The 15,541-nt window shown below is 37.2% G+C and overlaps 1 protein-coding gene across 4 annotated transcripts in view; it reads left to right on the forward strand.

The window, feature by feature from the left end:
- Positions 1 to 15,541, forward strand: part of sema6cb (semaphorin 6Cb) — a 177,159-nt gene that overhangs the window by 14,978 nt on the left and 146,640 nt on the right. For all 4 annotated transcript variants that reach the window (XM_028469966.1, XM_028469970.1, XM_028469967.1 and 1 more), the window contains exon 2: positions 10,281 to 10,357. The gene's annotated coding sequence lies outside the window, so the exon portion shown is untranslated. The remainder of the gene's footprint in view (positions 1 to 10,280; positions 10,358 to 15,541) is intronic.

The raw sequence follows: 15,541 nt of genomic DNA on the forward strand, positions 1-15,541 counted from the left end.
GTTGCATTTTAAAGTGCAACATTTGCATCTTGACGTTTCAGTATGTTTTAATGTTTTACCATAAAAATCAGTTGTACTACAGATATTCTCCATGTTAAGTAGAAATGCTTACATAAGCCTGTTTTTAATGAAACCAGAATTATTTTTTATTCCAAGTTCCTCCTCAACCTATTTATATTAAGTCATTTCACTTGTGTGATTTGCCGCTGATGTTTTTGGAGTTTGTGCAGGAAGATGACAAATGATGCACATTTGCATTTCAAAGATTGAGGTTTATTATACATTAGCATTATCTATTCTCTATTTTGTACATTTAACAGGCATTTGTAAATTAATTTGCCAAATTTCCAAGACATTAATTAAAAACAAGTTTTCTGTAATCATCCAATATTTCTGAGAATGTCGTCATTTATGCATTGTTGAAATGTGGTATTAAAAATGCAGAACATCAATAATTTTTTCTCGGCATTCAAAATGTGCTGACCTGAAGTGAGACTTTTAAAGATTAAAATGGGCTTTAAATTACATTATTTTCTTAGCAAATTGCATCATTTTCTGAAGAAATTGGATGACGCTATTGCAGAACTGTAATGTGTATGTACTTTTATTTAGTCCTAATTGCATTTAATTTCCAAGCTTGCCAAAAATAGCAAAGCTGTTTGACCTTGTTACTGAAAAAATTGCACCCCTTAACTTCACACTGAGAACACAGTTTGTATTTCAAACTGTCTGCATTATAGGTGGAAAAGTTCATAAAGTTTTTTACATTTGGCTTCGATTACATTTTGGACTTCTACTTCTGGCTCTTTATCTAATAATTTATACAGGTGACCTTTGCTTTGTAGATCGGAACTGTGGTTGAATTCCAGCAACAAAAACACTTCATACTTTAATTAATCTATAATTAAAATCAGACTGTGCTACATATCCTCATGATTTAGCCCTAATTTCCACTGATATATAAAACAAGAACTGTAGTTTTCAGAACTGAGTGCATGTTTAAAGGTAGATGTTTTTTTTAATGACCCTCCAGCTTTCATGCTTTTGTGTGTAATTCAGCCGACATTATTTTTGTGGTGAAAATGTGCCTCGGACATGGTGTGTGTGGTAGTGTGTGTGATGTCCCTGCTTACATTTGGTTTAGTTAGTTTTCCTCTACTTCTCAGTACCCTAAGATTGTTTCCATTGAGGTGAGGCTATTTTTAAACCAACGGAATAGAGGGGTGGGTAGTACAGGGGTCTATTGGGAGGTCTTGGTTAGTGTCATCTGAAGCCAACCCAGGCAGTGATCCAGGGTGAGTTAGACGGGCCTAATCCTCCTCCTCCTCCTCCACTCCAGTGCCTTGAACTCTGGCTGCATTCTTTGAGTCAAGAGGTAATGAGGAATTCTTCAGAGATGCATCAGGACACCGTCAAATGGTCAATCAAAAGTCCAACGAAAAGTGAACTGGGTTGTATTTTGTTTTTTTCTTCTCAAAAACTTAAAGTATCAAGATTTATTTTTAATACACACTTATCATAACAGGATTAAATCATTTAAGATCAAGGTTTAACATGCATTTTACAGAAGATTTCTTGCTGCGTTAAATCATGATATTAGTTTCCCTCCTTGCTTGATTTTAAAATTTTTCACATACAACCTAAAGACTAAACTGTGGGCTTAAAATCCTTTTTATTCAAATAAACCACCAGGTACCTTTTACAGGATATGGTTGTCTGTTTAATCCAAATTATCAAAGAAAAAAAAAAAGGATCCTTAAAATGGATAGTTGAAAGTAAAAAAAAAAAAATAAGCAACTTCAGCACGTTTGATGGACATGAGATATTCCTACACAGCAGTGTTCTGCCATAAAGTGAGAAAAGGCAAATTGTCTAAGTTCATGCCTTGGATAACCCAAAAGGTGACCTACAAGGAACATGGCAAGTGAAAATACATTCTGAAAACCAAATCTAATTCAAATATCTGCATGACAATCTGTTTATGGCGATTAGTGTTATCTTGCTACTTCATCTGAGACAATTGACTACTCCTGACTTATTCTTGCACACTGAGCAGACTTTTGCTATATATTTCTGTGCATAATTTTTAGAGGAAATATTAGTTTTTAACTCATGTGAGGAAACAAAATATGAATAAATAAAAAAAACCCATAATTAAACAAAAATGTATGTCAAAAATAAGATACAATTACAAGAAATATAAGTTGTTCTGTGAGGATACAAAATAAATACTAATAAAAAAACTAAACATTAATGTATGTCAAAAATAAAAATAATTTAGAATGAGTAAGATACAATTAAAAGGTAAATATAAGTTGTACTGACATGGATTATTCTGACTGCTCCTTTTTAATTATTCATGTCATATAAATATGTATGAGAGTAGCATTAATGTCACTCAATTTCCCCTCAGGGATCAATGGTTTACTGAATCTGAGCAGGTTTATTGATTAAGTTTTCATCAACTTAATTTAAATGATCCTGATGACATCATTCCAAACTGTAATGATTAAACAAAAATAAGAAGTGTTTTTTCACCACTAGGGCTAAAATTGAAAAAGGTCCGGTCTGAAAGTTGTGTAATCAAATACACAGGTACGGCAGTATATTTAAAAATTCATATCATAACGAAAATAAATACAAATATACCACCGAGCCCTACTATAGGTTAACACTTTGTATGCAATAATTTTGCGATAGTTAGGAATGTTTTATTCTTGCAAAAAATAAACACATTTATCGAAGTGCTTAATTTAACCGGCCCTTCTTTAAGGGAGGGTAAGCTTAACTTGATTGGAGGTAAGATGTAATAAGAGAGGGCAGTGTTAGGGCAGGGGTAGCAACTCCAGTCCTCGATTACTGGATTCCTGAGACTTTTAAATGTGCCCCTACTCCAACACACCTGAATCAAATGAATGGCTTGTTATCATGCTTCTGCAGAGCTTGATGACAACACATTGGTTTCAACCAGGTGTGCTGGAGCAGGGAGACATCAAAAAGTCTCAGGAATTTGGCCCTCGAGGACTGGAGTTGTCTAGCCCTTTGGGCTGGCTATCACCAGGTACCGCCAGTGAATCGATAACGTACCGCTAGACGAAACCTCGCGATATATCGTCATTTATATTTTGGCACACCCTTACTACCCCTGCACTAGTGAGAGGAAGAAGAACAGGGGAGAGAAAGTTGGGGTAGGACATTAGAAGGAAGGCTTGATGCTAAGCTATTTTGCTTGTGCTGAGAGTATAATGTGATGTTACTATTGTGCTGTGGGGTGCAATAGTCTGTGCCAGTCAGGTGACAAATGCAGAGAGAGTGAAGAAGGGTGAAAAGCTGATGTTTCACCCAGTCTTTGGCATACAATGGCATGCATGTGCTTTCACTAGTGCACCCTCCCCACCCATCACTTCAACCTTTAGAAAAAGGTGAACTTTATCTCTTCACACCTAAAAGTTCCTTCTTTGGTATTAAAATGTCTTCTTTATACTCAAAGGTCCAGCTACTTCATTCATCCATCTGTAATTATGGGCTTACCTTCTGACAGTTAAAATAAGGTTAAACTTATTCTTAAACAATATACTTTTATTTCAAGTATCCACCTCTTAACGTCTCTGTGCGTTTGGTCAAGGACATGCCCTACAGCAAATGTCAATCTTTCCTTTACAATTTCAGAATAATTGAAAATGAGGATATTCAGGTTGAAAGGTTTTCTTTGCACAGAAAAAGTGATTCTCAATCAAAGCTTTTGTCCAATTTCACTGAGGTTCTGATGGAATGAATTATGTTTGCTTTAACAAGCCCCAGCTCCCTTGCCATGATCTGTCAGGCATGCCTCCTGCAGCCTGTTTCACTCGCCGCTTTTTGGTTCAAGCCTTTCTGATGCGAGAAAGGCAAGTGTTAAAAATTAGTGAGTCTGGCTGGTCGGTTTCCAGCATGTGCGGAAGTCACAGGTCATTTATTGCATCGAGGCAACCTATTCACAGAAATATCTTTTTAATTAGGCTATGTCCTTTTAATTAACCAGCCAGCAAGTAGCCTATCAATTTGTCACCCCTGCTTTGCTCAGTGGAGTTGGGTGAGACTACCCTCCTTTGTCTTCTCACTGTTTTAGAGGTCTCTGCTTCCTATTGTACATTCTCATTCATTGCACTGTTTTTTATTCCTCTTTAAATTAGCATGATAATACCTCACGTAAAGGAGGAAAAGCAGTGAAGATGTATTACCGGAGACCTCATCAGATTCCCCACGTGCGAGACTCGGCTATTATCATACTGAATGCGCCATCAGTTAAACTAACAGCCGGAATTGCGACGCTTATCTGCACTATCATAGACTGACTGTCAGTTGCACAGGGAGCACAATGCAAAATTACAGGTTATGTCTTGCTCCAGGATAACTCCCCAGGGTAATTATGCTATGCTAATACTGCCCCGCCCGACATGCACTTCACATGACGGAATGAAGCCCCTTTGACTCAATGGAGGGAGTGTGCGCAGTGAGTGACTATACATGCTAAGGCCTTGTCTGCATTTATAGCAAATTTGTGAAGGACAACATGGTAAGTTTCTAAATAATTTTAAAACTGATAACAGTGCACGTGGAGGGAATTGGCTTACTTTTTACAATGACTGCGGGAATTTGCTTGTCAACTACCTCATTGGTTGTCGCAATTTTTTAGACAATATAGAGTTGTAAAACCAGCTTTTTTTGTACCTTCGATACAATAACAATATTGCCGCCTTGAGTATGGGTCAATACTAATGGTAAATGGACTTGATTTTATATAGCGCTTTATCCCCACACTGAAGCAGTCTCCAAGCGCTTTACATATCAGCTCATTCACCCAATCACTCTCACATTCACACACCAGTGGGACAGAACTGCCATACAAGGTGCTAGTCAACCACTGGGAGCAACTTAGGGTTCAGTGTCTTGCCCAAGGACACTTCAACACATAGTCAGGTACTGGGCTCGAACCCCCAAACTCTCGATCAGAAGACGACCCATTACCACCTGAGCCACGGTCGCCCGTGGCTCAGGTGGTAATATAAAATATGATCCAATATCAGCATGAATTAGAGGTGTCCCGATCCGATATTGATATCGGATATCGGTCTGATATCAGGCAGAAAACGAATATCGGATTTTATTGGACTGCATCTAAAATCATAAAAATATAAGCTCTCTGATAACATTTTCCGCTCCAGCACTTCTATCCATAGGTGACTGTGGTTCACACTCCAACAAAGTAACCTACTGTTGCTGACTATTGTTCTTTGTTTGAGTAAAATCACTTGATCAAGCCTTTTCTAGCATTTCACACTACAAAATAAGTAATAAAAGTATGTATGATTCGTGCTGATATCGTATCGGATCAGAATCGGTATTGGTCGATACGTAAGGCTACAATATTGATATCATATTGGAAGTGAAAAAGTTGTATCAGGACAATCCTAGCATGAATCAGAACCTTTACAGAAATTTGAACAATGAAAATTATAATCTACAATCGAGTAAAATGAAAATAAAATAAATCAGACGATCCAGAAAAATAACCTCAAGAAATCATTAAAATCAAATATATATTTTTAAATTGCAAAATAACCATTAGTTTAAGTTAAACATAGGAACAATTGATTAAAATAAATAAAAATGACCTCAAAACCAAATAAAAAAATATATATACTTTTGAAGTGCAAAACACCAATTTAAGTTCACTATTTAGTTCTGTTTAGAGTTTAGACTGCTTTTGTCACAGTGATTATATCAGATTTTAGATGCAGGCCTATATTATCCGATTAGATTTCTTTTTCGATAGCTGACCGATTTCCAATCCTGCTGTCCATTTAATTTTTAATTGTTTCAGATGTTTTATCGCCCTCTGTGTGTTTGACTGACACAGGGCTTTGTTTCCAATGTTGGTCATTTCTGTGGAAAATAAAAAAGTAGCCTCTAACAAGATGGGAGATATTCTACTCTGGAACTTGTATCCGTTTCTCTTGCAGACAAGGTCAGATGCAGGTCAAGCAACCTTAAACTGACCGGCTGGATTTATTATTGCAAATGTGGACAGGTCGTGCCATGCTCCTCCCCTCAACATGATGACTTTGTTAGTATTTGATATGGTTTGGACACTGGCAGCATAGACAAACTTTGGTCATACTGTTTAAGGAGAAGCCTACAAGGGTCAGAGGTTGTAAGTTAATGGGGGGCGTCTCTCTGGCATGGTCTGCATACTGATTGATTTTCTATCTTGGGATGTAGGCCATCTCTGTTGATGGCAGAAAGGTGGGAGGGTCAAGCTGCTTACCCTTACCCCATGTGGCGGTGTGTAGTGAGGGAATGTAGTACTAGGGAGAGGAAAGGTTTCTGGAGTAACAAGCCTGATGGTTGTGCTAACTATGTAAATCCACAAGTATGTTTTCACTTTCTCTGTAACATGAAGCTGGACCAGCCTTTTATTAAACTGTTGTGCACAGGAAAGACTGCAGTCTGTTTGCCATTTAGAAGACCTATTCAGTTCGGCTAGATTTATTACTTGTCCATAAAGCGTCCTCGCTGCCCCATTACCATAGCTTAAGAGAATGAATACAAATAGGACTTTTTTTGGTGTCGAGATGCATTTAAATAATCAAAAATTATATTTCAAATAGGCACTTTGACAATATCTCTCCTAATCAGCAACTTTAATTATTACATTGTACCTCCTTTTACAGTGCCTTGCCGGTTGGTTTTAGCACGGCAAATGGTGAGATGTTGATACAATCTATGCTTTTTCTATTTTACTATACCTAGCATCACGGGTGGCTTAATTAATCTGTGAGTTTGTTTTTTCAGAAGGAATGGAAAGACTGGTGAGAATGAGTGAAGACTTCCAATTCAAAAGCACATAACTAACTGTTTTTATAAATATTCAGAAAATGTTGGGGTTTTTTTTCATGGTTTAGTTATTTTTAATGATCACAAATATAAACTTAAACCTTAATCTTGGATAAGGCAGGATACGAGGGTTCAGTTGAGTATTCTACCTCAACTGAACAACAAGACCTAGCATGTATAGTAATGTTTTGTTTTGTGTGCATTTCTTCTAAATCTCTGACATGTAGTTCACCCCGTATAATTTTATTTCTTGAATAAAATGCTGCATAACTGGGCGGACATTTATATATTTCCTCTTGAAAATAGTAGTGGTACTTGTTGATTAATTGTAGATATAATTGCAAAGGTTGTTACATGTTCTCTAATTCCATTGTTTTGTCTGTTTGCTTCAATCGATGAACAAGTCTCTTAAGAGTGAGTCAATGCATTCATAATTGATTTAGCAGATTGTCAGGATCTAAATGTTCGAGGTAGACAAGTAAACATCCGATCCAGGGCTGAGGTGGCCAACACATTGATCTGAATTATGCTTGAGTTATAGCTAATGTCATATTGGAAGTTGTTAAAATACCATGACTAGAGAATTCTGTGGACCACTTTGCTGGGAAACCTGAATGTTGTGCTTTTTTTATGGTTTATGAGATCTGGGGGTATTTCATGAAATAATTGATTAGAAACTGATCCATTATTAAGTATCTATAGTTATTGTTTTGTTTTTAAACACCTGCCAGGGCCGTAAAGGATTTTGATCAATTGTTTCTTGGACTATTCAGTGTTTAAAGTATGTATTAGACTTAAAAGAAACATGAAATTATGTAATGTGGACTCAGTGAGCTGTAATACCCACACTAGTTAAATTGCAGCGTGAAACCAAAGCCAACTGAATGAGATATATTTTTAATTTCCAAATAATCAGAATCCATTGGACTGTCCTCATATGAAAGTGGCCAACTAAGTATCAACTGCTACTCAATTTTGTTTTGACTCCAAGTTTAGGTTTATAGCACATTGCGATCATTTTTTCTTTTTTTTTTTTAAAAAAAGGGAGGGGGTGGGGTATGAGCAGTGACTTAAACACATCACCAATGACTATTGAACATCCTGCTGTCGCCTTGATCCGTCAGCCTTATTTTCAGAGAACAAAGTTGGTGGTTTTTTGTAGCGATTTTTTTGACTGACTCTGAACTTTTTTCCAGTTGTGCCTCTTTCTGATTTGATGGTTGTTTTTATCTACTGGCCTTGCTGTTGACTGCTGAAATTGAATCTTTGTGATTTTTACCTGTTGGATCTGTACCTGTAACATTAATGATTCCAGTAGATGTAAAAAACAAATCCTGTATATATAGGGCCATTATTGTAACAAAACTATTTGTGTGCGTACTCCAATCTTTGTTTGTACCTTGATCTGTGTGTGTTTCGATCCGATCACCAACACTACTTCACACCCAAATACTGTTGTTTTTTTTAGCAGAAAAAAAACTGGTTTAGGGGTTTAGTTATGCTTTAAATAAGCCAAGCCCACATCAGGGGGCAGAGGATTAAGCTCATATTCTGTGTTTCTGTTGCTCTGTCTTTTCTTCAGCATGGATTTTTCTATGATGCCTAGTACAAGTTTGTGTTTTCACTGCCTTGTATCATAACTACTCATCATTGTTTCATTTTTGGCCTGAAAGTAAAGTGACACATTGCTCTTAATCCTCTGATTTTTCTCTCTGTGTGTTTATTGAGCCGAGATGAGTGATGGTACGACATCAAAACATAAGAGATGAGAAAAGAAGCAAAGAATGACTTCTCCGTGAGACTGCAGTCACACAAACAGCTTGGTCGCCTTTTTAACAAAACTGTATAGTCTGTACATGAAAGAAAATAAATAATCTAATCGTGCTAGGATTGATGCATATTAATGATGGTATCAATATTCGAGCAATCCACTTACCACTGGTGTGGGAGGCCTATTGGTCCCATCCACAAGTTTGTGTCTTGCTGGAGTTAAATAGTGATTTAAAACCATGCAGACATTGTTTTAGGCTCTTTAACTAAAGTACTCCTATGAAGGACCCCGTTCATCCTTTCTAGATGCATCAAGGGTTTTTTTGTTGTTTTAATGGCTCCAGAGATACTGTAGTCTGGAACTGTTATCGAGGCAATACAACATTTGTTCTCCACAGCAATTGACCAACAGTTTTTGTCTCAATTAGAAAATGGAAGAAAATAGATATTAGTGGTCACCTAATGAAGATTTTTGATAAATTAAGTGGAAAAAAAAAAACAAAAATCTTATTTCTCTAACCCTAACTGAACCATTATCAACATGTGGCCTCCAGCTGGAGAGCAAACTAAGCCAGAGATGCGGCCTTAGCAAATCTTCCTGGCCTTTCATTCTTCAAATATGCCAAAGTTTGAGTCATACTTTTGCAGTAATTATGGAGGAAGTGTTAAAAGTTGTTAACTTGTTAAATACGAGACTATACAGCACATCTCTGAGAGCCCTTAATGCTAATATCGTAATTGTCAGCTTCTTAAATAATTGTCATGTCAAGTGAAGCTTGAAGGTGAATTGTAATGGATTAACCCATTATTACACTCATGCATGGAGAGAGGATATTTTTGGCCCTTTTTTCCATACTGGGTAATCCAGCTGTGGTCATGGTGTGCTGCTAGCTTACTGTACATGTACTGTATGAGATGACTCAAATTCAACATTTGATTGTTGGTATCTGTTTTAAGTGCTCCTCTAAGCTGGTTGTTGAGATTTATGTCTGACCTGATATAGCATTCGGTATAAGGCTATTTTTTTTATTTTTTATTATTGCCCTCTTTCTTCTTTATCATCTATACTACTTTCCTAAATGTTCAGGCTCACTCTGAGGAGGGAGACACCCTGTGCTCTGACTCATGAAAAGATTTTTCTTACGAGTTGAAACTTGTATACAGCAGATGCAGCTAACCTCTTCAGCTATGCTATTAAACATGAGTTATTTCACATTTATAGCGGTGGCATGTTGTGGAATGTAACTATTAAAAGTGGTTAGCATGTGTAATCGGCCATTGTTATTAGAATGAGAGTTTTTTTTTTTTTTTTTTTTATGTTGCCATGCATGTTTCAACTTCAGGGAATTTGCTTTGGTGTGTTAGTCGCAAAAATATAACAACTTTAAAATATATTAGACGGTAGAAATACATATTTATATACATGCACATACTTTCCAAAACTGCTCATACAGAGGCTAATCACAGAAGGACTGATTCATGAAATTTTACAGTTTGATATCAAATTCTCTCCTGTGGTTCCCCTGTGGTTCTACTGTGTCTGATCTTAAAGTAACTCTAGGTTTATATTTGTTCTTACCTGACACGGTTAAAATTTAGTCCCTTTCATGAACAATTTTTTGTCTCCCTTCTAGGTTCACTGACCCACTGCAGGCTGCTCTTTCCTACCTGTGGGCTTGAGTCGCACTCCGCAGACATCTTGAACCTAAAGGTAAGATTGCTATTCTTTAGAATAAATGCAGTCCTGTCAGCTCAAAAGCAATAAAAGCTTTTTGACAAGATGTGAAGCATCTCCAGAGAAATTAAACCATACAAAGCAATTGTATATTGCCTTTTTTAGACATGGATGAACAAGATTATCTTCAGACTAGAAGTGGTGTCATTGGCCAATTTTTTAAAAGGGTGTTCCAAATATGCAATGTTTATTCTTTTAAAGGTTCATGCACCATGCTTTTGAAATTATCGGGGCAAAGAGATGCAATAATATATAATAATACCAATTCGAGATGTTCACTTCATTGTGTTTGCTTTGTAAAGAGTGGACGTCCTTGGAGTTTTCTTTATTAAAAAAGGCTTTCACATCTCAAAGAAGCTTTTATCCAGCTCTTTTGTTTAGTGATACGCCATTTTTTTTACCATGTGACCATATTTATCATGACCTTGATTATTGAGAACCTTTGCATACCAATTGTTTTGTCCTGGTTTCTATTAGTTGTGCAATGTTCGGTTTGCACAAGTGATTTAAGAAAATAAATATTCTTCATTGATTTTTTTTATAACTTGGTTTGATGCATGATTTCTTTCAATATGGAAGAGGAGATCTACTTTAAGGGAGGGGTCCATAGGGAGTATTTTAGATCTTCAATTTAAAAACCTTTCCGTAGTAGTTTTCATGGATATCCGGATGATATACTGAATGTTCTGGATTTAACTGAGGAATACTGCTGACTTCTTATAGAGTTTTCTCTCTATCCAAGGACATCTACTTAAATCAGTCAAAGATACGAAATGAAAAAAGTCCAATTCAAGAAAGGTAATTCTCCTTCAGTATGTAGTTACCCCAAAATTTGAGGCAACCTGGTTGTCATGACTGTCATAGTGGACTTTAAGCTGAGGTGAAGTTTACTTTTGATATATTATTTTCAAAGCCTTCCTTTTTGGACTTTATTGTTCAAACTGTGCTTTATTTGATGTTGCTTGAAGTTGTCCTCTGAATTGTCTCGACATCCTCATTGCCCTTTATCTTCCTGGGATAGAAAAAACTAGAGGTGACAATGACTTGATTCTTATCTTGTCAATAGCTCCTGATTGGCATGCCGATAGCCAACTTTGTCGATGTGTGGTCTAGTGTTTTTTTTTTTTTTTTTTTGTGCGTTTTTTTGAGAGCTTGTCAGTCAACTGAGAGACATCTGCATAAAAGTGTCAAAAAACCTTGATTTAAAAATAAAAACAGCTGTTCTGAGGCAATGTGTTTTTCTCCGTAAGCTTGAATCTGAACAGGAGAGGAAGAGATGGGAAAGCTCCTGTGACAGAATGCCACATGGGAACAGTGGAGACAGATGGTTGGCCAGATGCAGGCCTTCTGTGACCTTGAGCATTTAAAATGTCTGTTGCAATCAGCAAAAAGTGACTAATTCAACAGGAGGGGTGATTTTTACGTGTTTGTACTGTAGTACATGCAGTGATCGGAGTCTACCTTGTCTTGTTTAAACCGCCTCTCATTTGTGAGAAATTGCTTTGTGCTAGCTCTTTGACTACTTGCATTTCTTTCTCTTCATATATTGATTAAAATACATAACAAATGAGACTGAATTTGATCATCAGTTGAAAATAAAACTTGCTGCTTATGCATAATCTACTATTGGCAAGTCTTCTACCTACATACTACAGTGCTTACTGTTTAAAACATCATCCAAACATATATTTGTGACAGAAAGTTTAGCTTTTGTGGCAATTAAACTTTTATTTTGTGATTTTTGTATTATTTATGTAAGGCAAGGCAAATTTATTTGTATAGCGCATTTCATACACAAGGCAACTCAGTGCGCTTTATATGATAAAACATTCAACTGTTTAAGAACATTTAAAATCAAAAAAAATCATTATCACCTTAAATGCACTGTTCCTGTAGTTAATAGAGATGAGGAGGTGAAGAAAGTGACTTAGCAGCTTAAAACTATGATGTTTGAAGCAGCAGCTGAAGCACACACAGCCGCTGAGACTCACAAAAGCTGCTTGAATATCCATGTGTTTTACTGTAATGTGCAGTTTTTTGGCTGAAAACAATAAGTGTGCGGATTGCAAAAAGAAAATCGCTTTGGTGATCACTGATCTCCCTTGCCGTGCGAGACCAAGGCATGAAGTCAGCATCGACAGACACACCTACTCTTGAATATGCTTAAGCAGGCCCTAAAGCAGCCCATTTATATAACTGCTCAGAAAGTCACTTTTCAGAGGGCTACAACTCCAGAAAACAGGCGGTTTTGCGAAAATAAACCTCAAATACTATGTTGTTGGGGTTCTTGGAACAAGTGGAGATGGATGAAAAGCAGTATGATATAGAACCTTTAAACCCTAATCCGTATAATGGCAATACAAAAGTAAAGTATAGTGACAAAAAGATCACTGGAATGCCAAATATGTACAGAATGTTGATGTAGGTAAAGATAACTAAATGGAGATGTCTCAGAGCAGAGGAGGAACCTGCAGACAGAGGTGAAAAAAAAGAAGAAAAAAAAAACGGAACAAAACAAATTTCAGCCCGATCCGTTCATGAATAACAGAGGAGTAGCAATTTTAACTAGTGTACTTAACAACAAGAACAAAGTCGGTGCCATTTTGAGTCTGGTAGCCCAGCCTAAAAAATCCCATTTTGTGGAATGAAACAGTGTTTAGTGTCTCCTGAATAGATTTATTTCTGTAATTTCTCTCAGATACGGTCATCTTCCGCCTGCTGTGGGACCAAGACTGACCTTGATTTTGATTAATGGTCTAATCAAGATCATTGTCATCATTATTATTATTATTGTCATTTTTACCTAAAAATTAACATTATAAATCCCCATATTTTTAATGCTTTCAATTTCCTCTCTCTCTCTCTCTCTCTCTCTCTCTCTCTCTCTCTCTCTCTCTCTCTCTCTCTCTCTCTCTCTCTCTCTCTCTCTCTCTCTCTCTCTCTCTCTCTCTCTCTCTCTCGTACCCCCTGTAGTGCCAGCACGTACCCCCATTTGAGAAACACTGTCCCTAGTATACATAACACTCCATCCAGGCTTAGAAGCTAGCAGATTCCTAATACTTTTTCAGACCCTCCAGGGCTTTAAGTTAAGCAAAAGGAGACCCATGATCAGAGCAGGGAGCTGGCCATAGGGGTGTAAGGGTGTGAAGAAGAGGAGGGAAAAGGTAGGGCAGCTGTGAGAACCAAAGAGCGATTGCGGAGGGTCGAGATGTCATGAGTATAATTGGGGTGAGGCGATCTCTGGGGTGGATAGAGGGGAGCTTTATTAAGACTACTAGGGTTTGATGTGCTTGCACAGCCACTGAGCTCGTTTTAGCGTGCGCGCACACCTACACACACCCATACACACTTTACTGACCATCCACTTTTCCACAAGATTCTGTAACAACAAAGGGATGAAGGCTATAGTCCTCATCCTCTCCTCTGTCACAGATAAGATAAAGGACCCAATTACTTTAAAAGCACTGATGTGAAGGCAGCGGCGCTTACATCTGTCTTTTCATGTTGAGTCAAAAGATTTTTAATTATTTTTTAATTATATACTTTTATTTTCATTCAAAGTAAGCTAAACAACTTGGTCAAGAAACAATCTATAATTTCTGCTCTGGTTTTGTGCTCCTGTGGTTTTTATCCAGTAGATTTATAGCTATAACTTATTGTATTTATATAAAAACATGGTAGGAGGGAAAACTGCCTCTGCATAAAGAGGGCCCCTTCTGCAGCCATGTTGGCTAATCCGCTGCTGCCTTGTCATGGCAGAATGATTGCAGAGTTTTTCAAAGCTGGGTTGTCTTCAAAGTAACAGGGATCCAGGGGCTTGAAGAGCACGGTGAAAATGAGCTCCACCTCAGGCAACGACTGCGATGGGTTCACCTTGCATTTCTTTGGAAATACAGATGGGACTCGCTAACCTTTTTTTGGATTACAAATACAATCACACGAATAAGAACATTTATGAGTCATTAGGATCATTTCAAAACTACCTAAGAAAAACATAAAACACAATACAAACGTAACTCTGCAAATGGGCATGAACTATGCCTCAGAGAGACGCACCGGAAGCTAAAATCGTGTGTGCTGTTCTCAATTTCTTTTGTCTCCTTTCACTGTAGCTGCCAAAGTTTCTGAATTACTTTAATGATTCAAAATATTTTCATTTTTATGTGTTTATTACAATAAAGCATTTTCTCTGTGCTCTTAGGTTGCTAAGGCTCTTATGACGCTCATATCTGCTAATGTAACACAGTGATTGTCTTAAGTGGAGCCATGGGATTTAGGTTTTTACGTTATTTTGTCTTTATGTGTCAGAAGTGTTCAGTGGAAACACACAGTGACAGTCTGACATGAATTGCATACAGACACGCATTCAGCTATGTTGTCAGTGTGAGATGTAATATGTGTGATGCTTTACTAAGGTATAATCCATTGTGTAGGTTAAATTGGTTCAGTGTTTCCCCTGGCATTGGTTCCTTTATTGCAGTTTTTTCCTGTTTGTTCCAATGTCAAGACTTCCTGCCTTGATTAAAGGATAGTTCACTTTTCTCTCAAGTAGCCTTTTCTAAGAAAGATAGTCAGTGCTTATTGCTCAGTCAAAATTATGTATGTATATATTAAAAAAAATTTTTAGAAAAATGACAAATGAGATACCAGTGCCTTGTCTTTAATTTTAACGTCAACTTTGTTGGTCTACATATCGTTCATACAAAATACATTTTAATGAGTACCATTTTAATCTACTAATGTTTTTAATGCCACTTTTAAAGAATTTTTTTTATCAACTCATTTGATAAAGACGGTGGTGGAGCCTAAGCTGACCATCGAGGTATTCTGGTCCAGGCTTCTAGTGGACTTGTCTGGCCTGCCACAGTGAAGTGAAGACTGACTCTATTGACTATACAAGTCAGTGGTTTATGGGTGCAGTTGATGCCGCATGTGGTTATTGAACGAAGCTGCTGTTGTAATGTGGGTGGACCCGCCTGATTAGAAGTATTGACCGCGTTGCAGTGAGGCTAGGTTATTTCCTTTACACTTTCTTTAGACATTCCTCACCTTGACTGTTTCCACTTGAACAGTCCACCCACCACCACATTTTTTCCACCACCACCAAGTGATTTTTGGGGTGGTGGTGAATTGGAAGATGCAACAAGTTGTGGTAATGCA

Source organism: Gouania willdenowi, chromosome 16 (genome assembly GCF_900634775.1).
Source record: "Gouania willdenowi chromosome 16, fGouWil2.1, whole genome shotgun sequence".
Classification (NCBI taxonomy): Eukaryota; Metazoa; Chordata; class Actinopteri; order Blenniiformes; family Gobiesocidae; genus Gouania; species Gouania willdenowi.